This window comes from Eucyclogobius newberryi, unplaced genomic scaffold (genome assembly GCF_026437365.1).
Source record: "Eucyclogobius newberryi isolate DKJ021-1_F unplaced genomic scaffold, fEucNew1.0.hap1 SCAF_1, whole genome shotgun sequence".
Lineage (NCBI taxonomy): Eukaryota > Metazoa > Chordata > Actinopteri > Gobiiformes > Gobiidae > Eucyclogobius > Eucyclogobius newberryi.
Genome location: NW_027315723.1, coordinates 44,170,504 through 44,185,149, shown reverse-complemented (window position 1 = coordinate 44,185,149; position 14,646 = coordinate 44,170,504).

Below are 14,646 nucleotides of genomic sequence, written 5' to 3'. Positions count from 1 at the left end.
CAGCCGGTTGGGAATGGAAATTGGAACAGATTGAGAAATCTGGACAAAATATTCATTTTTTTTAGAATAAATATTCCTTTGACTTAAACGTATGGGATAAGAGTAATTTTTTGGAGGTCAGTATAACTTTCATACATATTTGGTTCATGAAAAACATTTTTTTACCTGAAGAAGGGAATACAGCTTGAGTGAATAAACAACAATGGTTGTTCACGTCTCATGTCAATGGTTTAATGACCGAGACGGAATCCGTAGCTCTCCGAGTGTCATATTGGCCGCATGTGCTTTCCAAAACGGTGACTTTAAAATAAAGTTATTAAGATAAGACGGCTGCGGGAGTCGCTGACTTTAAGATAAAGTCAATAAGATAAAACGACTGCGGGAGTCGCTGACTGAAAAAAGTCAATCAAGAAAACGACTGCGGGAGTCGCTGACTTTAAGATAAGTCATTGAGATAAAGACAGCTATTGTGGCTGATCGATAAAAACAGCTATGGTGGCTGATAAAGACGATTATGGTGATCGCACTAAGAAACAGCTATGGTGGCTGATAAGAAACAGCTATGGTGGCTGATAAGAAACAGCTATGGTGGCATAAGAAACAGCTATGGTGGCTGATAAGATAAGACGATTTTGGTGATCGCGTGATTTAAAGGCTGTAATAGCCAATAGATAAGGCGACTTTGACAGTTGAGCCAAGAAACACTTGGGTAGCATGAAATAACGGTCAATTTAGCACATAGGTATTAAAAAATAAAAAAAAAAGACTTATAGGTCCCCTTTAAGTTGTAGAAATGACTGTTTCAGCAACGGTGAGGGGAGTTTGCGCGTTCATGTGAGGAGTATGCACGTGCACAGGTTCAGAGCACAAGCTCAGACATTGGGACCATGGAGAGACATGGTTGGCACTAGGTCATATAGGGAATTGGACTGGAGGAAGTGACGACAATGCCCGTGACGACATGGCGAGGACGACATGGCGGGAGCCGGGCGGAAGTAAACAGGTGGTCGACTGTAGTAAACATGGCGAACGGTCCGGCTAATTCTGCTGATCCATCAATAATTTTCACTCTTGGGTCCAAACCTGAAGTTTACGATGCATTTGATGTGTACAAGGACCAAACAATGAGTTCCTGGCGGTGTTATCTTGCTAAAAAACAATTTAAATGGGCGTGCATTGAATGTAAAACAAAGAATTGTGAAAATGTAAATCACATGGGTCTGGGTTTAACCCTAACCCCTAACCCTAACCCCTAAACCTAACCCTAATTTTTAGGTTTACTTCGTTTGGTTAAAACTAGTTTATACTATGACTTTGTATTAGCAAAAGTGTAGCTAACTCATCCCAAAATTTTCTTTTAACTCGAGATAATAAAGCTCCGTGCAAGAGTTGAACCCGCAAAGTCTTTACACTAAATCGTGTCTCTAACCATCGGGCCAGCAAGTCCTTTAACTTGACACTGCGAGACAGTGATTTTATCTCTCTCACCACCATGTGTAGCAAAATGGTGTAGCAAAATGGTGAACCGCAAGTGATTTGGGCCGCAAGAGCGCCGCCATCTTGGAATTCGTCACGTTCTGTCCAATTCCCTATATGACCTAGTGCCAACCGGAGAGGTAGACATGGTAGAGAATGAAGAGAAAAAAGGTGGGGGCTTGGAGGACCCGGAGGGCGGAGCTTAAGACTTCCCTTGAGAGCTAAGAGGAGTCAATGAACAGAATTCGCCCTCAGACTCAACTGTTGTGATTTTGGGCGTTACAAAAATGTATTTAATTTAATTTAATTCACAAACATAGGAACTTGCTTTGATGATTCAGTGCAACATAAAACAATGAACGATGATGAAAACAACAAACCTATGTAAGTCAAAAAGATAAACAATTAAAATACGCTATAGGATAAAAAAGAAATCATGTAATAAAAATTCAAAATAAATGAACAAATAAATTAATGCATAAATAAACAAATAAAACAATCAAACAAACAAATGAAATGAATATACGATTCAAAATAAAACAAACATAAATAATTATTTGATAAAAAAAAAAAAAGATGAAGAATCCCAACTCATGTAAAAAAAAGAATTAAAAAACACAGGGAATGGAGACATGAGATCAATACTTCCGGTAAGTAACATGGGGAAAAGAAATGGAGACATGAGAACAACACTTCAGGTAAGTAAAATTGGGAAGAGAAATGCATTGCACACGAGAAGCTCTGTAGAAACGGAACTTAGACGAGAAGAAGAAGAATGGGAACACTGAAAGGTCGAACATCAAAGGATGTTGAACCAAGAGGAAAAGGACCAAGTCAAAGAAGGAGATGGAAATCGGCTCAAAACGGCTCAAAATACAGAGATGATGAGGAAGGCATAGACACGAGTGAACAAAGATAAAGGAAAGTCAAAGAATGAAAAGCAAAAGTCAGGTCAGATAGAACCAGAACCTACTATGCTCCAAATGCCTTTGATGGTGGACAGAAGTGGATGATTAGGAGGTTTCCAACCATTCCAATTCAAAAATCTATAAAACATAGCTGCTAAACTTCCTCCTCTGTGAGAGGGAGGAACCAAATGGATCGGGCTCTCAATAGTCTAAAAGCCGGACACCAGCTGGCAGCTGGGGACATCAGGGACATAATGGGTCAGTGTTGCAGTAGCTATGAAATCAAACAGCTTGAGAAACGTAGTGGACTACGTGGAGCACCAGATAATGTGCCTTTTGACCTTTGGCCTCAAAGACTTTATACAATAATCAAAGAAACATATCCTGATCCAGCCGTCAGCACTTCTGGCCTCACACCATGGACTCCCACTGATGGACCAGAAGAATGGTACCAGAAGTGTTTAAGTGGACCGACGTGACAGGAAGACACCTAATGAGATATTCAGATGGGAAAATAATATACATGAATGTTAAAGAACATCCTCCTCATTCATCTTGGTGTGGTTACTCCTAGATCAGGGGTGTCAAACTCATTTTGGGCTGCGGGCCGAATTTCAACGCTCAGGCTGGGTCGCGGGCCGAACATAACGTAAAACATAAAATAAACAAAATATATAAGAAATAAATAGCTTTATATAGCCTACGCTGTTTTTGAAGCAATTAATGGATCAATTAAAAGAAACTACAAACACGTTTGTTCTCATAAACTGAAATGTATTAAGAAAAACACTGTGCTTCAGTTTATGTGCATTACAACTTCAGAGTTGATCCTGATCTGTCCAGGTTTGTAGAGGATGTTTTCCTCAGAGCATCATCACAGAAGTTAGTTTTCTTGTTGTTAGCTCCACTTTTAGCACAACTCTAAGATCCACAAAACCGTCTTCTTTCTTTCTTCCACGTGTTTCATAAAGCCACACGTCTCTGTCCTGACTCAGATATCTGCTCTGAGGTGCGTAAGTGCTGTAAAGTGCGCAAACACGTGTCTCTCTGCACTTCTCCCTCCACAGCACACATGGCAGAGGGGCCGCCACCAGCGGCATTGTGGGACGTGTAGTTTTAGCGCTAACAACGGTTACGGATGTAACTACGGTTCTGTGAACAGAAAAAAAAAAAAAATATATATATATATATATATATATATATATATATATATATTCAAAATGTTCGGCGGGCCGGATTAAAACGGTTGGCGGGCCGGATGTTTGACACCCCTGTCCTAGATGAATGAGGAGGATGACAGAATCTAGGAGTGGGGAACTCCTAGATGAATGAGGAGGATGAGAGAATCTAAAGCTAAACGTTCTCATTTATTTAATACAATAAAATCCATAAAACTGTAAACAGATTTATAAACATCACATTAGGATCAGTTGAGCCAGTTCCTAGATTGTGAATTGTTCACTCAAAATGGCAGTAATACTGATTCAGATTCTGAATAACCCAAAGTGTTCTCTTGTGTACTTGAATGAGGACGTGAATGGTCCATTTCAAGTCCAGAAAACATGTCGGAGAGTGAGACTCTGGATATAGAACGTGGTCTGGAACAGATGTTCCACAGAGAAAGTTATATGAAATGCATTCCCAATTAAGTTGATTCCATTATAAAGCTCCCTTTCAGGACTTGACTTACACTGACTCAGTGTAACAAGCCAAGTTGTCTCCTTGAATTTCACTGTGGGAAAAGATAAAAGAAACGGTCTCACTTCTTGGTATACAGTGAAAATATACACAAATAAGGTATACAAAATACATACATATAGTGAAACCTTGTGACTGAAACTGTTGTTCAGATGGTTCATCTCAAGGGCTCAGGGCTGTGGACACCTGAGTCTCATGGAGATTCTACTGTTGGTGTAAGATATTTCTGTCAGTGTTTCAGAATTAAAGTAATCCATTATCAGTGTGTTCAAAATCTGATCTTTAACTGTAGGAGCCAGTGCCACAGTCATCTCTTTTATTACTGAACAATACCGTCTATTTCAAACTGAATTAAAACATTAACATTGTACTTATTTTTGGCCAATGATTGTAGATACAGAAAATAAGCTCATCTCCTATTCAAGGCTGTGGACTCCTTTGATTTTGCAGATTCTATTCTATCTCACAAGCATATCCATCCATCCATCTTCTGCCGCTTTATCCGGGGCCGGGTCGCGGGGGTAGCAGTCTGAGCAAGGACTCCCATACTTCCTCCTCCCCAGACACTTCCTCTAACTCCTCCGGGGGGATCCCGAGGCGTTCCCAGGCCAGCCGAGAGACATAGTCTCTCCAGCGTGTCCTGGGTCTTCCCCGGGGCCTCTTCCCGGTGGGACATGCCTGAAACACCTCCCGAGGGAGGCGCCCAGGAGGCATCCGGAACAGATGCCCGAGCCACCTCAGCTGGCTCCTCTCGATGTGGAGGAGCAGCGGCTCTACTCCGAGCTCCCCCCGTGTGACCGAGCTCCTCACCTTATCTCTAGGGGAGCGCCCAGCCACCCGGCGGAGGAAACTCATTTCGACAGCTTGTATCCGCGATCTTGTTCTTTCGGTCACTACCCAAAGCTAATGACCATAGGTGAGGGTAGGAACGTAGACCGACCGGTAAATAGAGAGCTTTGCCTTTCGGCTCAGCTCCCTCTTCACCACAACGGTCCGATGCAGCGACTGCATCACTGCAGCCACTGCACCGATCCGCCTGTCGATCTCACGCTCCATCCTTCCCTCACTCGTTAACAAGACCCCGAGATACTTGAACTCCTCCACTTGGGGCAAGGACTCCCCACCCACCTGAAGAGGGCAAGCCACCTTTTTCCGGTCGAGAACCATGGCCTCGGATTTGGAGGTGCTGATTCTCATCCCAGCCGCTTCACACTCGGCTGCAAACCGTCCCAGTGCATGTTGCAGGTCCGGGTTTGATGGAGCCATTAGGACAACATCGTCTGCAAACAGCAGAGATGAGATCCTGTGGTCCTCAAACCGGACACCCTCCGACCCCTGACTGCGCCTAGAAATTCTGTCCATAAAAATTATGAACAGAACGGCAGCCCTGGCGGAGTCCAATATGCACTGGGAACAGGTCTGACTTACTGCCGGCAATGCGAACACAGCTCCTGCTCCGGTCATACAGGGAACGGACAGCCCTGAGCAAAAGGCCCCGGACCCCGTACTCCCGGAGCACCCCCCAAAGGACACCCCGAGGGACACGGTCGAAAGCCTTCTCCAGATCCACAAAGCACATGTGGACTGGTTGGGCAAACTCCCGTGAACCCTCGAGCACCCGATGGAGGGTATAGAGCTGGTCCAGTGTTCCACGACCGGGACGAAAACCACTCTGCTCCTCCTGAATCCGAGGTTCGACTATCGGTCGGATTCTCCTCTCCAGTACCTTGGAATAGACCTTACCCGGGAGGCTGAGGAGTGTGATCCCTCTGTAGTTGGAACACACCCTCCGGTCCCCCTTCTTTAACAGAGGGACCACCACCCCGGTCTGCCAGTCCAGAGGCACGGTCCCCGACCGCCACGCGATGTTGCAGAGACGTGTCAACCAAGACAGTCCTACAACATCCAGATACTTTAGGTACTCAGGGCGGATCTCATCCACCCGGAGCCCTGCCACCGAGGAGTTTGCGAACAACCTCAGTGACTTCAGCTTGGGTGATGGATGAGCCAGCCTCCGAGTCTCCGGTCTCTACTTCCTCTTCGGAAGACGTGACTGAGGGATTAAGGAGATCCTCAAAGTATTCCTTCCACCGTCCGACGACATCCCCAGTCGAGGTCAGCAGGCCTGCACCCGCACCGTAAACGGTGTTGGTGAGACACTGCTTCCCCCTCCTGAGGCGCCAGACGGTTTGCCAGAATTTCTTTGGTGCCGACCGATAGTCCTCCTCCATGGCCTCCCCGAACTCCTCCCAGGCCCGGGTTTTTGCCTCTGCGACCGCACGAGCCGCGGCTCGCTTGGCCTGCCGATACCTGTCGATGACCTCCGGAGACCTACAAGCCAGAATGGCCTGATAGGCCTCCTTCTTCAGTCTGACGGCATCCCTTACTTCCGGTGTCCACCACCGGGTTCGGGGGTTGCCGTTTTGCGACCACAGCTCCGAGCAGCCACATCAACAATGGAGGCGGAGAACATGGTCCACTCGGACTCAATGTCCCCAACCTCCCCCGGGACATCGGAGAGGCTCTCCCTGAGGTGCGAGCTGAATACCCTACTGACAGAGGGCTCCACTAGACGTTCCCAACAGACCCTCACAATGCCCTTGAGTCTGCCAAGTCTGTCCGGCTTCCTCCTCCGCCAGCGGATCCAACTCACCACCAGGTGGTGATCGGTTGACAACTCTGCCCCTCTATTCACCCGAGTGTCCAAGACACGCGGCCGGAGGTCAGATGACACGACAACAAAGTCGATCATTGACCTCTGGCCTAGGGTGTCCTGGTGCCTTGTGCACTGATGGACACCCTTGTGCTTGAACATGGTGTTCGTTATGGACAATCCGTGGCTAGCACAGAAGTCCAATAACTGAACACCGCTCGGGTTCAGATTGGGGAAGCCGTTCTTCCCGATCACCCCTCTCCAGGTGTAACTGTCATTTCCCATGTGGGCGTTGAAGTCCCCCAGTAGAACAACGGAGTCCCCGGTCGGTGCACTGTCCAGTACCCCTCCCAAGGACTCCAAGAAGGCCGGGTACTCTGCACTGCTGTTCGGCCAGTAGGCCGCCACAACAGTGAGAGACCTGTCCCCCACCCGAAGGCGGAGGGACGCGACCCTCTCGTTCACTGGGGTAAACTCAAACACGTGGCGGCTGAGCTGAGGGGCTATAAGCAAGCCCACACCAGCCCGCCGCCTCTCCCCGCGGGCAACACCAGAGAAGTGGAGCGTCCAGCCCCTCTCGAGGAGATGGGTTCCAGAGCCCAAACTGTGCGTGGAGGTGAGGCCGACTATATCTAGTCGGTATCGCTCAACCTCCCGCACAAGCTCAGGCTCTTTCCCCTGAGCATATATCATATCATTTTATTAGTAGTAATTAATCATATTCATAATATATTGTGATACAGTACTTTACACAAAATATTGTTGTATTTATACAAACATCTCATGACAGACCACAGACCAGCACAACAAGAGCCCACTGATTAGGACAGTAGAACAATTCACGACAAAATTATTAACACATTGACTTTCAATGATTGAGGTTTTATATCAAACATAGTTCAATTAAATTTTTGTGACTTTGACCCCTCATACATTACGGCCAAAATAAAGCCCCAAACTCTTGAGTCATTGGACTCACACTACACCTTTAACAGCATTGAGGTACCGACTAGGTAGTTAAACGCCAGAGGATAAGCCATCCCTGCAACACTTCAGCCCTGGAGAACGACGGATCTCCCATGTGTCCTACGACCACGGTAAGTTGACTGAAACAGGAACGGTTTAACATAAGCTTGTGGGAAGACGGTTTTCCACCAAGGTTATAGTCTGTCACTTTTGAGTTTGCTCCTCCGTTTGAGGGTGAAAAGGAGCTTTCAAAGGCAAATTTTGGCAGGAGAGTATTTCAGTGAAGTGTTTGTCATCCCCATGTAAAGCATGGCTTAGTCGCTCTTCTTCCACTTCTTCCACTTCCGTAATACTATACTATCCACAACCTGTAATACTATATATATATATATATATATTATATGCTATAATGTAAAATGTAACATTATTATTGTATAGAGGGCCAATAACACACAGTGGGGGGAGCCCACTCAAAAAACATGCTCGTCAGTGACCAGGGACCTACACCATGATGTAGCACTTTCCAAACATGTATATTTTATGATATTTGAAAAATGGGAAACATTGTTTTTGCATCGGAATATTATTAGGCCCGAGTGCCACAAGCTGGTTTGAAAAAAACTTTGTGCGCGTAAATATCGAGCTCGCCCTCTTCCAAACACTCACTAATGCACTCCTCCACTCATGCAAGTCACGTGCATACTTATTACAAGTGGTAAAATTTAACATTATTGTAAACAGGCCAAAGTGTACATAAAGTCCACACTAAACGCGTGCTTTACATGGAAGCGGTTGTCATCCCCATATAAAGTGCTTATTTGCGCTGAGTCGCTCATTAATGCGTTCTCCAACTTATGCAAGTGATGAAAATCCTACCCCACGGAAGCCCGAGACCTTTTGAATTATGTATAATATAGGGTATTATACTTTGCGCATGCATCCTCCTTGATATCGATTCAAGAATTGTTCAAGAAATCAAACATGACTTACTGCAGAAGTGTGGGTATGTTTTATATCATATTTTAAGAGTAAATTAATGCACAAGCCGTATAATTGGCATTTTTAACAACTCTATAATCAGATATCTAAATTAATTAATTAATTAGAAATGAATTTGCTCGTTGATCTAAAGGTTTGTGGGAACGTAACCGTGACATTGACCCCTTTTCTGGAAATGAATGAACACTTAACCAAATGTGGCATATGAAGGTTTAATGAACAAATAATTAAACAGATAAATATGAAGCAGGAATATGCAAATGAGTCGATAACAATGGAAAACACTAGACATGATTGTTCTAGATCTATCTAGGTGTGTGTTAGAGTTAATTATTAAGATAATATTATCAGCCAGCCTGTGAAGTGCATTCATAAGAACGGACCAAGAAGCTGTGAGGAGATGGTCTACGTGGAGTCCAAGAGCCTGTGTGTCGTCCATGTCGCCTGTATGTCGTCCGTGTCACCTCCAGGCCTCAATCAGGGTTCACGCTGGCCAGAGCAGGGCTGCTCTGGAGCTCAGCTCTGTCTGTGTCAGGCCAAAGAAGGACTGGATCGGGCTCTGTGATCTGTGTTCTCCTTGGCTCTGAGGCGTTCCCCAGATGAAAAGGCCGTCGTGCTGATTCACAGAGGAAGCTGGTCTGGAAAGGCTGTGGACTTGAAAAGTTTCAAAAAGGTCTTTTGCTTGATTTTGCATGATGCAGTATCAATCACGTTTAAAAAAACGGCACAGAATACTCCTGGGAGAAGTTAGCTTGTGCATGGAATGTCCCATAGCTCAGCTTAGCTTAGCCTCGCCAAGCCAGAGGCCTTCTCCCCGGGTCCTTTGTCATGGACCTTGCTCCGATGGAAACCGAATGGAACTTCAGATGGAACTGACTGTCTTTCCTGTGTCTTTCTGACTTACCCCTGCAGGGGTTTTGGCGCCGTGGCTTCAGCCAATCAGACGCTGCGTCAGAGCTGATAAGGGAAGAGATATGTAAAGTCATCTGGTGCAATGTGGGCCCTCTTGTTTAGCATTAACATTAGGACACAATAGTTACAAAGGTAAAATTATCCACAAGACAATCTATAAAACAGTTAAATTGACATGTAAAACACGATAACATTCTGTACAGTAAATCCACTTGTGGACAATGTCTTTAACCAGATAGTTGTTTACTAAAACCACTAAAACTGCATAGTCTTTTAGCGTTTAAGCTTTTGTCTTGGGGAAAGGATGACTCTCGTGAGTGTAGGGTAATTATACTCGTTTCTTGCTCACACATTTGTACCAAGATGGAATGTATATTCTCTGGGACTAGCCATTTCATCGTGGACAACACGTGTAGCACTTTAGGTAGTTATTGTTCATATTTATATTTAAAAGGGCACCATCTGAAGCTTGTTCAGCAAAACATTAATATCTACTCAGTCTCATTCTCTGAAGGGGAGTACACGATTCATTGACCGACAATTATAATTCTATAAAGATCAATACAAAGGCTCTATAAACCAGGATGGTTTTGTGTGGTTTAATAAACAAAGATATAAAATCAATTAATGACACATTTGGTTAGACAGGCTGTGCCTGGGCTCAACTTAGTTAGAAGAAATGCTGGTATTAAGAATTAGGTTTTGATTGGTTTTAGGGAATAATTCAAGGTCTTTAAATGCCACTCTGTAATCAGCCACTCTCAGGTCTCTCGTGTCCAAGGAAGGTGTGGAGCGAGGCCTCCCACGTCTCTGCGTTCTCAGAGTCCTTTGCGATCCCTCCATGATCCCTCCATGATCCCTCCATGTTCCCTCCATGTTCCCTCCATGTTCCCTCCAACTTATTCTCAGTTTGGGCAGTTTTAACTCAAACCAGCAAAAATGACATGTGACCATAATAAAATACACAACATTGTCAACAAACACACATCAATAGCAGGTAATGAGAAAGTACATTAAGTACGACATGAACACACTTCAAACCAGTTCTTGTGGCAAACGAAACTAAAACATGATTTAGTCACAAGTCTAGATCACACAGTCTGCATCAAGTTGGTTTAGATGTGAAATATAGTCATTAAGAAACGTAGTCCTGAGGAATGTCTCTTATCAGATTCAGAGGGAGGGGCTCCGGTGAAGACAGTGTCCTCTCCGTGGGGGGTCATTCCTTTACACCCAACACTATGCTTTGATTTCTGCAACTGTGTTGAGCTGTGAAAAGGTATTATCTTTCAAAGGTCTTTTTGGGACCTATGGGTCCCCTACATGAGTTTATTCGAAAGAAGTAATTTGATGGAAACGTTTTCAACATTCAAAGTGTCTCTGTTCACGTTCTCGGCTCCTGCAGAGGGCCATAAAATCTCCACGTGGAAAGGTGTTAGCTGATAACACCTTTAGCCCGCATTCCTGTCACCATGGCAACAGGGGGGTCATCTGCATATCCTACAATAATATGTGGTTGCTGTGGCAACGCCTATGGTATTTTTGCTAAAAATATATATATATATATATATATATATTTTTATTAGGCCCGAGCACCAGAAGCAGACTCATCTTTAGGAGTGAGCCATCAAAAGTTATCAAATACATTTTTTAAAGTGATACGGTCTGTGCGCAGAACATTTAGCCAAGAATTTTAAAAAGATTGCTTTTTGAATGGGAACCAAAAAATTTGGTTCATCCGAAATGTAAAAAATGTTGTACAAAATTATATTTTGGCATGCAGATTGTGATAAAATGTGAATATATGATTATATTTCTGTGATGTATTTTATCTGCATAATAGTGATATATTATCTGCATCATTAGTCTAAGAGAAAAACGGGTGTGTGACAGCATTTGTTTGTGAAGGGGTCGTAAAGATGGAGCAGGGGGATATTTGCCCCAGGGGGGCAACATTTAATGTATAATGTATAATGTATAATTGACATGACAGTAGCTGAAGAAACACAATGGCATATTATACAGCCAGTGTTGTTTGCACTACCTAAGAGTGTCTTTTTTTATCTGCTGCTACAACATAACTACATGCAATGTTAATGAGATTATGAATTGAGATGGGAAATGTACCAGTTCATATGTGTCATAGGTGTTACCGAAGCAAGCAGCGGAAGGAGGTCTCTTAAGAAACCAAGCGAGGACGTATGGTGTGTGGGGACACTTGTGGGACGTTGTGCCTATGTATCCCTTTTGTGGCTAGCCATGGTCATAACAAAGATCAGCATCACCCAGAACCATACCGCAAGGCCAAGGTCGAGAGGTCAGTGGACGGTCTGGTCCCAGTAGCACCTGATACTACGTATTTGATTCTATTGGGGTGTCCAGAGGTCCCTGACGAGTCAAACTGACTGACCGGAGAGCAGCGGGTTTAAGGGCTTTCCGCTTGTACTTCTATATTTTCCATCACACCGCACCAAAATTATTGACAGAATAAATTGTCTGTTTGTCAAATTACAGAGATTGACCAATCTGACTCAAAATTTAGGACAGTAATATAGACATGTAGACATGTTGTGGGCCGAGAGAAAAAAAGTTTGTTCAATGTTGAGAACTGTGCTTAACTTTTTGAGTGTAAAAGTGTCATTTTAACACCTATATGAAAGACATGTTGAAAACTGAAAAGAGTAATGTGTTTGGCATATGAGACAGTAGACTAATGCTTTGATAAACAGGAGGGAAATGTGATAAAATGTGAATATATGATTATATTTCTGTAATGTATTTTATCTGCATAATAGTGATATATTATCTGCATCATTAGTCTAAGAGAAAAACGGGTGTGTGACAGCATTTGTTTGTGAAGGGGTCGTAAAGATGGAGCAGGGGGATGTTTGCCCCAGGGGGGGAGTTGCACCCCCCCTCGCAGGCTTGATCTCTACGGAAAAATACCAACTGTCGTAAAAGACAAGTGCCTTGATGTGAAGCTGACCAATGAGAAATGTGACCCCGCCTATTCCAGAATATCTAATAAAACCAACCTGCATGAGAAAAAACGGTGTGAGACGCAGGAGGGTCACGCAGGCTGCTTACAACAGCCTGCGTGACCGGTCCCTGCGTTTTTCCCATGCATGCCATACAAACGTCTGATGTGTCGTTTCATATTCTAAGTTGAATTGTGTTCTCTGTGTGTTAAGGAATAGCATCGGTGTTTGTCTAATTCCATGACACCGATCAAAAAATCCTTTCAGACCCATGTCATATTTCTTACGGTGTAGTCGTAGCGATGAAAGAAACCTCCCATGTTATTCCAATGGGAAAATTGCCAAATCTCAGAAATTTGAACATGCTTACACGAACTCCAAAAAAAAAAGGTAATCAACATTTTTCTTTTAAAAAGTGCGGCCTTTGTGCAGCGCAGCCGCAAACCTTCGCAAAATATTGACATTTTTAGTACACAATAATGCCCCTATTTTTAAAGCAAAGGGGAGAAAGCGCAATAGCAGCGTGGTGGTGGCTATATTTATAAATATTATATATTTAAGTCTGTTTGCTGTAACCCGAGCCAACATTTTTCAAGTGGGACGGACGGTAGGCAAATTCTTCTTTTTTTTTACTTTTTAGGTAAAAAAAAAGATAGAAATTTTGCCATTTTTTGACTCGGAGTGACCACCAGGGGTCAGGCTTCAACAGTCAATGACAGAAAACGTCTCTATCAACCCGATCAGGAGACTAAATCTCACGATTTTAAGATATTTCAATCGACCTTTTGTACGCCGCTATCCTTTATTTTGGGGAACATGTGGGGGACACGGGCGCCGCCATGTTTGTTGTGATGACACTGCTGGCCGTGTTTCAATCCTAGAATGCATTGCGTAAGACACCCTGATAGAGCCTGGCATGTACTATGGCCACTTCAGTGGCGCCGACAGAGGCAAACTATCATGTCAAAGGCAATTTAAGGACTTTGACATGTGTAATGTTTTGGTACAGATACTCGTGGAGGACCAAATATGAAGTCGCACATGTGTTGCGCAGTGGCAAAAATAATTGAAAAATCAAAGATTTTGATGTTTTTCAACAGATGCTAGTTTCACACCGGGTTGGTCGGGTTATGGCAAACAGACATATTATTTTGCTCAGCCTGAGGCTTCTTTGAGTGAGCGGCGGTAGGTGCGTTTTATGATTGATACGTGGCAGGACTAATTGGCAGTCCACGCCACGAGGAAATGAGACTCAGATTTGGGTCAAAAAAATCGTTCATTCAACCTTTAAGAAGGATTGTTTGAAATCGATGCAAATTTGTTAAAAATTAACAAAAAAGCGCATGTACTGTCGGGGCAGTGCATTTTAAAGGCGTAATGGACGATTTTTCGGCGATTTGAGAAATGAAGCCTGCTTAAGTTCACCTGGAAGACCTAACCTAAATCTGCGTCGGCCGCCATGGAAGGACCCCTCTCCCCAGCTCCATCATCGCACTCAAGCGGGCGTCCGCCTGTCCGTCTGTGAGAGTCAGATCCCTCACTTCACCATGGACTCTTCCAGGTTTCTGCGCTTATCCCAAGAGGTTATGCAGTTTTTCCCGGCCAAGAAGGATGGTAAAAGGTCGGGGGACGTCCGCGTCATGGCCCCTACACCTGCTCCTCATCACCAATCAACGCTCTCAGTCACTCCTCCCCGCTCCAATCAACGCACAGGCGGTGGCATTTAAGCACTTGAAACCCTATCTGCGACTGATATTATGTCAGATTTCAAATCAGATTTAAAATCAGATGACCCTCCACTCAAGGCTCCCCGTCCTTTCAGGGGCCCCCCGGGTCCTCCCGCGGTCCTCCGGCTCGGAAGAGCGCATCCACCTGTCCCGGTGGAAGAGCTGAGCGGCTCGCCGCGTTCTCTCATCACAGGACTCCTCACTTTCGCTCGAAACGCTTCCCATCCACCAGCCGCGCGCCCCGCGGCAGGAACCAGGAAATCATCAGCCGCTCCGCGCACGCCGCGGCACCGCACCGCCTCTCCTCCACATCGAGCGCCGGGACTTCT